The sequence below is a fragment of the Salvelinus fontinalis genome, chromosome 3 (assembly GCF_029448725.1).
Source record: "Salvelinus fontinalis isolate EN_2023a chromosome 3, ASM2944872v1, whole genome shotgun sequence".
Taxonomy (NCBI): Eukaryota; Metazoa; Chordata; class Actinopteri; order Salmoniformes; family Salmonidae; genus Salvelinus; species Salvelinus fontinalis.
In genome coordinates this window covers 35,407,207-35,417,016 of record NC_074667.1, presented here as the reverse complement: position 1 = coordinate 35,417,016, position 9,810 = coordinate 35,407,207, and the positions used below count along the sequence as shown (strand labels likewise).

Genomic DNA, 9,810 nt, shown 5'->3' with positions numbered 1-9,810 from the left:
CATGAGCAGCCAGATCCGTCAGCCAGCCATGAGCAGCCAGATCCGTCAGCCAGCCATGAGCAGCCAGATCAGTCAGCCAGCCATGAGCAGCCAGATCCGTCAGCCAGCCATGAGCAGCCAGATCAGTCAGCCAGCCATGGGCCGTCCCTCAGTCCGGAGCTGCAGTCCCTCAGTCCGGAGCTGCAGTCCCTCAGTCCGGAGCTGCAGTCCCTCAGTCCGGAGCTGCAGTCCCTCAGTCCGGAGCTGCCATTCCTCAGTCCGGAGCTGCCATTCCTCAGTCCGGAGCTGCCCCTTACCCTGGTGCTGCCCCTTACCCTGGTGCTGCCCCTTACCCTGGTGCTGTCCCTTACCCTGGTGCTGCCCCTTACCCTGGTACTGCCCCTGACCCTGGTACTGCCCCTTACCCTGGTACTGGCCCTTAGTCCGGAGCTGTCCCTTAGTCCGGAACTGCCCCTTAATGCAATGGGGTTAATGTGGAGAGGGGTTATTTTGAAGAAGCTAAGGAGGTGGTTAGGGACTGTGGTGACGTGGGGACCACGACCAGAGCCGGAGCCGCCACCGTGGATGGAAGCCCACCCAGACCCTCCCCTAGACTGTGTAATGGTGCGCCCGGAGTTCGCACCTTAAGGGGGGGGTTATGTCACGCCCTGGCCTTAGTATTCTTTGTTTTCTTTATTATTTTAGTTAGGTCAGGGTGTGACATGGGGAATGTTTGTGTTTTGTTGGTTTTGGGTGTTTTTTATGGTAAAGGGGTTGTTGTATAGTATATGGGTTTGTGTGGAGTACATGTGTCTAGTGTTGTCTATGTCAGAACGTTTGTAGCCTGTGTGTGTAAGTGCACAACGTTATTTAGCTTCACGGTCGTTTGTTGTTTTGTTCGTTTTGTTAAAGTGTTTCGTGTCGTGTTTATTTTTCGTCATCTTCAAAAATAAAAGAAGATGGCTTACTTTCCAAAAGCTGCGTTTTGGTCCATCAATCCTCCACACGATCGTGACAGAAAAAGGCTTTTTAATGCATGAATCCTGTGATTTCCCTGTATATACAAATATTTTTAAAACCCTGTTCTAGCCGTGTGTGTGCAATTTGATGGTTCTGTTACAAACCAAAAACATAGCTGCCCCACTACATGGAATTATATGGCTAAACTTACAATATTCTAATGACAATGTGAAAATATGGGCTAATTTTAACAATAGTTGTAAGTGGTGCTTTCAAAGTTGGTTATGCTACAGTATATATCATTTGAAAGTTAATCTCATGACCTTTCAGAACCACTTGTCAAACAACGTTTAAAATGTATGAGGGTTTCCTTTTTAAACTCATTTATACAGGTAATTCTGATATGTACCCTATAGGTCAAAGGTCAAAGTTCTGTTGACCTGAACATTCCCAAAAATGTGTCTGATGGACAGCTGGGAATCTAAACTTTCCAATGATATATGATTAAAGGGTATCAGTGTGCAATAACTTGTTATATACTGACATTGTTCGTCATGGGGTATAATCCCTATAGGAAAAACGTATGGGTTGGAGGGATGAAAGAAAGCATGATAACACAGAGAAAGCTGACATTTCTGGACTGTTATCACACATTTTCCAACTCTAGGGACATGGACCTTCAAGAAAATCACTATGAGACAATGTCACCCAAGTGAGCCCGACAGCGAAAATGTGGGGGTCTGGCCCATGGATTATATTTAACTTCAGATGCCCACCTTGCACATTTTTTAAATAAACATATACAATGATGTCAGGACAGTGGAATGCAGTGTAGTAGCACAATACCCTAACTTCCTGAGGTCAGGTATTTTTAGGCCTCAGAGAGGAAGCCAGGATTCCTGTTTACGGAACTATGGGTATCCCAGTGCTGTGTTAGAGAGGATCTGTCCTACTTATGGAAATCACCATTATAAATATCAACCACTACTCACATTGGATACTGTGAGATTGCCTCTCTGTCCATCCCATCCTTACTGTGACGCAAACCTGGATTAAAATATGATTTGAAATCATTTCTAATACTTTAGCTGTGCTTGAATGATCTTGCCTGTTGCAGTGGAACCAATAAAAACGTCTCAAAAGTGCAAACCCTGCTCACCCCCCACTCCAGGCAGGCTAAAGCAGACGCTCAAAGCATTTGAAAGATCTCAAATAGTATTTGAACTGAGGTCTGCTGTGATGTTGGTGTGCCGGAGCCTGTTATTATTTCCCTTTTACGTCACAGGAGGGCGCCTTCTTCACAAAAACGGCTTAGGTACCCTTTCAATTGAGGACATAATTGCGTCTATGCTGGACCTGATGATAACATTTCGTGTGAAAGATAAAAGAGTATGGGGTGTTGAAGTACTTTCTTTGTTTTGATTCCCTTGAGGTTTATTAGACATGTATGGTGGGTAGTGGTTATTAGTGGTTATGCTGGAGATTATTAAAGGATGCAGGATGGGAAGGAGTATATGAGTGTATGGGAAAATGCTATTTCTGACTAGCCACAATAAAAAACCTTATCCCACCTCGTATATCTCCTCCATTTCCACCTCTCTCAAAGCAGTCAAGGAATTTGAGGAGATAGCAAACTCTAGGTCTATAATGTACATTAAATACAATTATGCATCTGCATTAGACGTTCTATACATGCACAGGGTCACCATACTCAATCTACTCACTTATAGTTGTCAGACCTTATTAGAGTTAATGTGTCGGAAAGACGGGAATGGGAAATTACCATGTAAAACACAAAATTACATGTTGTGTAAATTAATCTCGGTTACACCAGAACTAAAGTCTCTCGCGCGTAATTGGTCAGTTGCTCCATTAAAGTTTACATAGATCTGTCCACGAGAGATTATGGGGAAATAAATCACTGGAGCACAGGACTTTCTGAGCATTTACACCCATTGGATATAATCTAAAAAATAAAATAAAAAATGTATAGCATATTATAGTATACTTTATTATGGTATGGTATTGTAGCCTACCTATAGTAGCTTGTATGCTGTATAGTAGGCTATAGTAGAGTGTATATAGAATATTAGTCATTAATTTACTATAACAACATAATAGTACTACGGGATGTCTTGTACTTAATAAAATAATGGAGTAAGATTTGTTTGCGTTCGTTTTCAAAATAAGATGTGAGTGTACCACACAGACATTGGCTGCCCCAATGAGAGCGGGGAGTCGAGAGCAATTTAAAGCCATGACATCACATTTCATGACGACCGCATCCAAATGCGGAAAGACCTCGGTGCGGCTCTTATTTCAATTTTTCTCTGTTCTAGGAAAATAAGGAATGCAGCTTTTTTTAGACAATACGGAGTATCTCGACTTGATGTGTATTTTTAGACGTGCCCTATTTAACGTTGGTGCTGTATGACTGTCCGTTTATCTCCCTATGAAGCACAATTTTTCTAGACTAGGTAAGTGAATGTTATATTCATCACCGTGTACCGAGGTGCCGTTTGAAAAAAATGCTTACGAGTAACGTTGGGGTGGTGGGACAAACCTTAGACTGGGTATTTAATGTGATGAAGAACGTTGCAAACAATGTATGAGGATGCCACAGAGATGTGTTTGTAGTAGCCTACTCATACTCCCATGTAGGCCTACTTGGCGGTGCCTGTGGTACGTAAACAATGAATTATTATGTGACGTTCATGTCGCTGTATTAATTTAAACGTGAACAGGAAACCGGTTACTCGGGGAACATTTATTACGCCCAGACGGTCATCACGATAATATACAAAATTAAAATCTTGCCATGCATTGGACATCACCTAATATTTTTTTTCTATAGTATTTAATAAGTATTTTGCTATCTGACTAAAAACAACTCTATGGTGAAGGAAGTCTTATTGCCATGTCAGTGCGTATAAGTGGGAGTTTTGATGGGCTACAACACTGTATCATTAGTGAATAGTAGTTTGCTGTTATTGTCTTATTGTGTCATTATGGAACATGATACAAACTTGATACTTTTCTTAGGCTACAGAACAATGAAGGACAACATCGGTCAGAATGGGCGCAACATCTGCTCAAACTATCAGTCTTGATCCTCTGTAGTCTGTGCTCTGAGGCATGTCACATTTGTAAGCCTGCAGTCAATTTATGCCTTTACTTGCACAGCTATGTCGAGAGAATGAATGCATTGTCATCAGCTTCTCAAGTGAATCCGGCATGCACACATCTTGAAATCGTTTTCCATTATTTTTCAGACTGATTGTTTGGTTTGGAAAGTACAGTAAATCTGGAGTAAATGGCTGCAATATATTCTGGACATTGGCTGCACCTGTTAGCATATTCAAATATTTACTTGAGCCTATCTTGGTCCAAATGGGCTAGTAATGTGTGCCAGCAGCGCTGACTCCAAATGATTCTGACATCACCGCTCTCACAGTCGTGTCAGTAGGGCCGGCTTCTTGGTAAATTAGTCTAGCCAGCTGTAGGTGCCCAGGGGCCCTGACCTCCAGGGGGCCCCCATTTGATTGTGTTAGTCACTCTTACTCATATATCATTAACATGGCATAAATCATGGCAAAATATGTAGAATTGCAGGGGCCCCCAAAAGGCTAGAGCTGGCCCTGAGAGTCAGTCATCATGATGACTTCTACCTAGGTTGTAAATGTTAAACTAATAGCCTGATATCTTTGGTCAGTGCTAATGTGGTGAGTACATGGCTGTTTCTAACAGTGTCTCAGTACATGATAGTGTGATTTGCAAAGTATGCATCTGATACCTAGATGTATGGCATCAGTAAGCGTACTGCGAGCTGCTGCTTTCAAGGAGCGGGACACTAATACAGACGCCTATAAGAAATCCCACTATGCCTTCAGACGAACCATCAAACAGGCAAAGCTTCAATACAGGACTAAGATTGAATCCTACTACATCGGCTCTGACGCTCGTCGGATGTGGCAGGGCTTGCAAACTACTACGGACTACAAAGGGAAACCCAGCCGTGAGCTGCCCAGTGACGCAGGCGTACCAGATGAGCTAAATGCCTTTTATGCTCGCTTCGAGGCAAGCAACACTGAAGCATGCATAAGCGCACTAGCTGTTCCGGACGACTGTGTGATCATCCTCTCCGTAGCTGATGTGAACAAGACCTTTCAACAGGTCAACATTCACAAAGCCGCAGGGCCAGACAGATTACCAAGACATGTACTCCGAGTATGCGCTGACCAACTGGCAAGTGTCTTCCCTGACATTTTCAACCTGTCCCTGACCGAGTCTGTAATACCTACACGACACTGTTTTTGAAAGAAAAGCAAGTTTTTTTTGCCAGTATAACATCAAATTGATCAGAAATACAGTGTGGACATTGTTAATGTTGTAAATGACTATTGTAGCTGGAAACTGCAGATTTTTTAAATGTAATATCTACATAGGCGTACAGAGGCCCATTATCAGCAACCATCACTCCTGTGTTCCAATGGCACGTTGTGTTAGCTAATCCAAGTTTATAATTTTAAAAGGCTAATTGATCATTAGAAAAACCTTTTGCAATTATGTTAGCACAGCTGAAAACTGTTGTTCTGATTAAAGAAGCAATAAAACGGGCCTTCTTTAGACTAGTTGAGTATCTGGAGCATCAGCATTTGTGGGTTCGATTACAGGCTCAAAATGGCCAGAAACAAATAACTTTCTTCTGAAACTCGTTAGTTTATTATTGTTCTGAGAAATGAAGGCTATTCCATGCGACAAATTGCCAAGAAACTGAAGATCTCGTACATTGCTGTGTGCTACTCCCTTCACAGAACAGCGCAAACGGCCTCTAACCAGAATAGAATAGAGGAGTGGGAGGCCCCGGTGCACAACTGAGCAAGAGGACAAGTACATTAGAGTATCTAGTTTGAGAAACAGATGGCTCACAAGTCCTCAACTGGCAGCATCATTAAATAGTACCCGCAAAACACCAGTCTCAATGTCAACAGTGAAGAGGCGATTCCGGGATACTGGCCTTCATGGCAGAGTTGCAAAGAAAAGCCCTATCTCAGACTGGCCAATAAAAATAAAAGATTAAGATGGGCAAAAGAACAGACACTGGACAGAGGAAGATTGGAAAATAGTGTTATGGACAGACAAATCTAAATTTGGGGTGTTCGGAATAGAGGTCGACCGATTAATCAGAATGGGCGATTAATTAGGGCCGATTTCAAGTTTTCATAACAATCGGAAATCGGTATTTTTGGACACCGATTTGGCCGTTAAAATAAAGGTGTACATTTTTTTTTTCAATCTTTATTTAATTAGGCAAGTCCGTTAAGAACACATTCTTATTTTCAATGACGGCCTACCAGGGAACAGTGGGTTAACTGCCTCGTTCAGGGGCAGAACGACAGATTTTTACCTTGGGAACCACGCCATCTGTCAAGCATGGTGAGGCAATGTGATGGTCTGGGGGTGCTTTGGTGGTGAAGTGGGAGATTTGTACAGGGAAAAGGGATCTTAAAGAAGGCTATCATTCCATTTTGCAACACCATGCCATACCCTGTGGACGGCGCTTAATTGGAGCCAATTTCCTCCTACAACAGGACAATGACCCAAAGCACAGCTCCAAACTATGCAATAACTATTTAGGGAAGAAGCAGTCCGCTGGTATTCTGTCTATAATGGAGTGGCCAGCACAGTCACCGAATCTCAACCCTATTGAGCTGTTGTGGGAGCAGCTTGACCGTATGGTACATAAGAAATGCCAATCCAACTTGTGGGAGGTGCTTCAGGAAGCATGGGGTGAAATCGCTTCAGATTACCTCCATAAATTGATAGCTAGAATGCCAAAGGTCTGCAAGGCTGTAATTGCTGCAGATTGAGGATTCTTTGACGAGGGCAAAGTTTGAAGGACACAATTATTATTTCAATAAAAAAATCAGTATTTATAACCTTGTCAACGTCTTGACTATATTTCCTATTAATTTTAAACGTTTTTTTAAAAGTTTATTTTATTTTATATAGCCCTTCGTACATCAGCTAATATCTCGAAGTGCTGTACAGAAACCCAGCCTAAAACCGCAAACAGCAAGCAATGCAGGTGTAGAAGCACGGTGGCTAGGAAAAACAACCTAGGAAGAAACCTAGAGAGGAACCAGGCTATGAGGGGTGGCCAGTCCTCTTCTGGCTGTGCCGGGTGGAGATTATAACAGAACATGGCCAAGATGTTCAAATGTTCATAAATTACCAGCATGGTCAAATAATAATAATCACAGTAGTTGTTGAGGGTGCAGCAAGTCAGCACCTCAGGAGTAAATGTCAGTTGGCTTTTCATAGCCGACCATTAAGAGTATCTCTACCGCTCCTGCAGTCTCTAGAGAGTTGAAAACAGCAGGTCTGGGACAGGTACGGGTTCCATAACCGCAGGCAGAACAGTTGAAACTGGAACAGCAGCAAGGCCAGGTGGACTGGGGACAGCAAGGAGTCATCATGCCCGGTAGTCCTGACGTATGGTCCTAGGGCTCAGGTTCTCTGAGAGAGAGAGAGAAAGAAAGAGAGAAGGAGAGAATTAGAGAGAGCATACTTAAATTCACACAGGACACTGGATAAGACAGGAGAAGTACTCCAGATATAACCAACTGACCCTAGCCCCCCGACACATAAACTACTGCAGCATAAATACTGGAGGCTGAGACAGGAGGGGTCAGGAGACACTGTGGTCCCATCCGATGATACCCCCAGACAGGGCCAAACAGGAAGGATATAACCCCACCCATTTTGCCAAAGCACAGCCCCTGCACCACTAGAGGGATATCTTCAACCACCAACTTACAATCCTGAGACAAGGCCGAGTATAGCCCACAAAGATCTCCACCACAGCACAAACCAAGGGGGGGGCACCAACCCAGACAGGAAGATCACGTCAGTAACTCAACCCACTCAAGTGATGCACCCCTCCTAGGGACGGCATGAAAGAGCACCAGTAAGCCAGTGACTCAGCCCCTGTAATAGGGTTAGAGGCAGAGAATCCCAGTGGAGAGAGGGGAACCGGCCAGGCAGAGACAGCAAGGGCGGTTCGTTGCTCCAGAGCCTTTCCGTTCACCTTCACACTCCTGGGCCAGACTACACTCAATCATATGACCTACTGAAGAGATAAGTCTTCAGTAAAGACTTAAAGGTTGAGACCGAGTCTGCGTCTCTCACATGGGTAGGCAGACCGTTTCATAAAAATGGAGATCGATAGGAGAAAGCCCTGCCTCCAGCTGTTTGCTTCGAAATTCTAGGGACAATTAGGAGGCCTGCGTCTTGTGACCGTAGTGTACGTGTAGGTATGTACGGCAGGACCAACTCGGAAAGATAGGTAGGAGCAAGCCCATGTAACGCTTTATAGGTTAACAGTAAAACCTTGAAATCAGCCCTTGCCTTAACAGGAAGCCAGTGTAGGGAAGCTAGCACTGGAGTAATATGATCAAATTTCTTGGTTCTAGTCAGGATTCTAGCAGCCGTATTTAGCACTAACTGGAGTTTATTTAGTGCTTTAGCCGGTAAGTAGAGCATTGCAGTAGTCTAACCTAGAAGTAACAAATGCATGGATTAATTTTTCTGCATCATTTTTGGACAGAAAATTTCGGATTTTTACAATGTTACGTAGATGGAAAAAAGCTGTCCTTGAAACAGTCTTGATATGTTCGTCAAAAGAGAGATCAGGGTCAAGAGTAACGGCGAGGTCCTTCACAGTTTTATTTGAGACGACTTTACAACCATCAAGATTGTCAGATTTAACAGAAGATCTCTTTGTTTCTTGGGACCTAGAACAAGCATCTCTGTTTTGTTCAAGTTTAAAAGTAGAAAGTTTTCAGCCGTCCACTTCCTTATGTCTGAAACACAGGCTTCTAGCGAGGGCAATTTTGGGGCTTCACCATGTTTCATTGAAATGTACAGCTGTGTGTCATCCGCATAGCAGTGGAAGTTAACATTATGTTTTCGAATAACATCCCCAAGAGGTAATATAAAGTGAAAACAATAGTGGTCCTAAAACGGAACCTTGAGGAACACCGAAATGTACAGTTGATTTGTCAGAGGACAAACCATTCACAGAGACAAACTGATATATTTCCGACAGATAAGATCTAAACCAGGCCAGAACTTGTCCGTGTAGACCAATTTGGGTTTCCAGTCTCTCCAAAAGAATGTGGTGATCGATGGTATCAAAGGCAGCACTAAGGTCTAGTAGCACGAGGACAGATGCAGAGCCTCGGTCTGACGCCATTAAAGGGTAATTTACCACCTTCACAAGTGCAGTCTCAGTGCTATGATGGGGTCTAAAACCAGACTGAAGCATTTCATATACATTGTTTGTCTTCAGGAAGGCAGTGAGTTGCTGCGCAACAGCTTTTTCTAAAATCTTTGAGAGGAATGGAAGATTCGATATAGGCCGATAGTTTTTTATATTATCCGGGTCAAGGTTTGGCTTTTTCAAGAGAGGCTTTATTACTGTCACTTTTAGTGAGTTTGGTACACATCGGGTGGATAGAGAGCCATTTATTATGTTGAACATAGGAGGGCCAAGCACATGAAGCAGCTCTTTCAGTAGTTTAGTTGGAATAGGATCCAGTATGCAGCTTGAAGGTTTAGAGGCCATGATTATTTTCATCATTGTGTCAAGAGATATAGTACTAAAACACTTAAGTGTCTCTCCCGATCCCAGGCCCTGGCAGAGCTGTGCAGATCCAGGACAGTTAAGCCCTGGAGGAATACGCAGATTTAAAGAGGAGTCCGTAATTTGCTTTCTAATGATCATGATCTTTTACATTTACATTACATTTAAGTCATTTAGCAGACGCTCTTATCCAGAGCGACTTACAAATTGGTGCATTCACCTTG

General features: G+C 43.2%; 1 protein-coding gene across 2 annotated transcripts in view; it reads left to right on the top strand.

Annotated features, from left to right (window-relative positions):
• Positions 1-3,200: 3,200 nt before the first annotated feature.
• LOC129845933 (nck-associated protein 5-like) overlaps positions 3,201-9,810 on the top strand; it is a 120,373-nt gene continuing 113,763 nt past the window's right edge. For both annotated transcript variants that reach the window (XM_055913926.1, XM_055913913.1), the window contains exon 1: positions 3,201-3,416. The gene's annotated coding sequence lies outside the window, so the exon portion shown is untranslated. The remainder of the gene's footprint in view (positions 3,417-9,810) is intronic.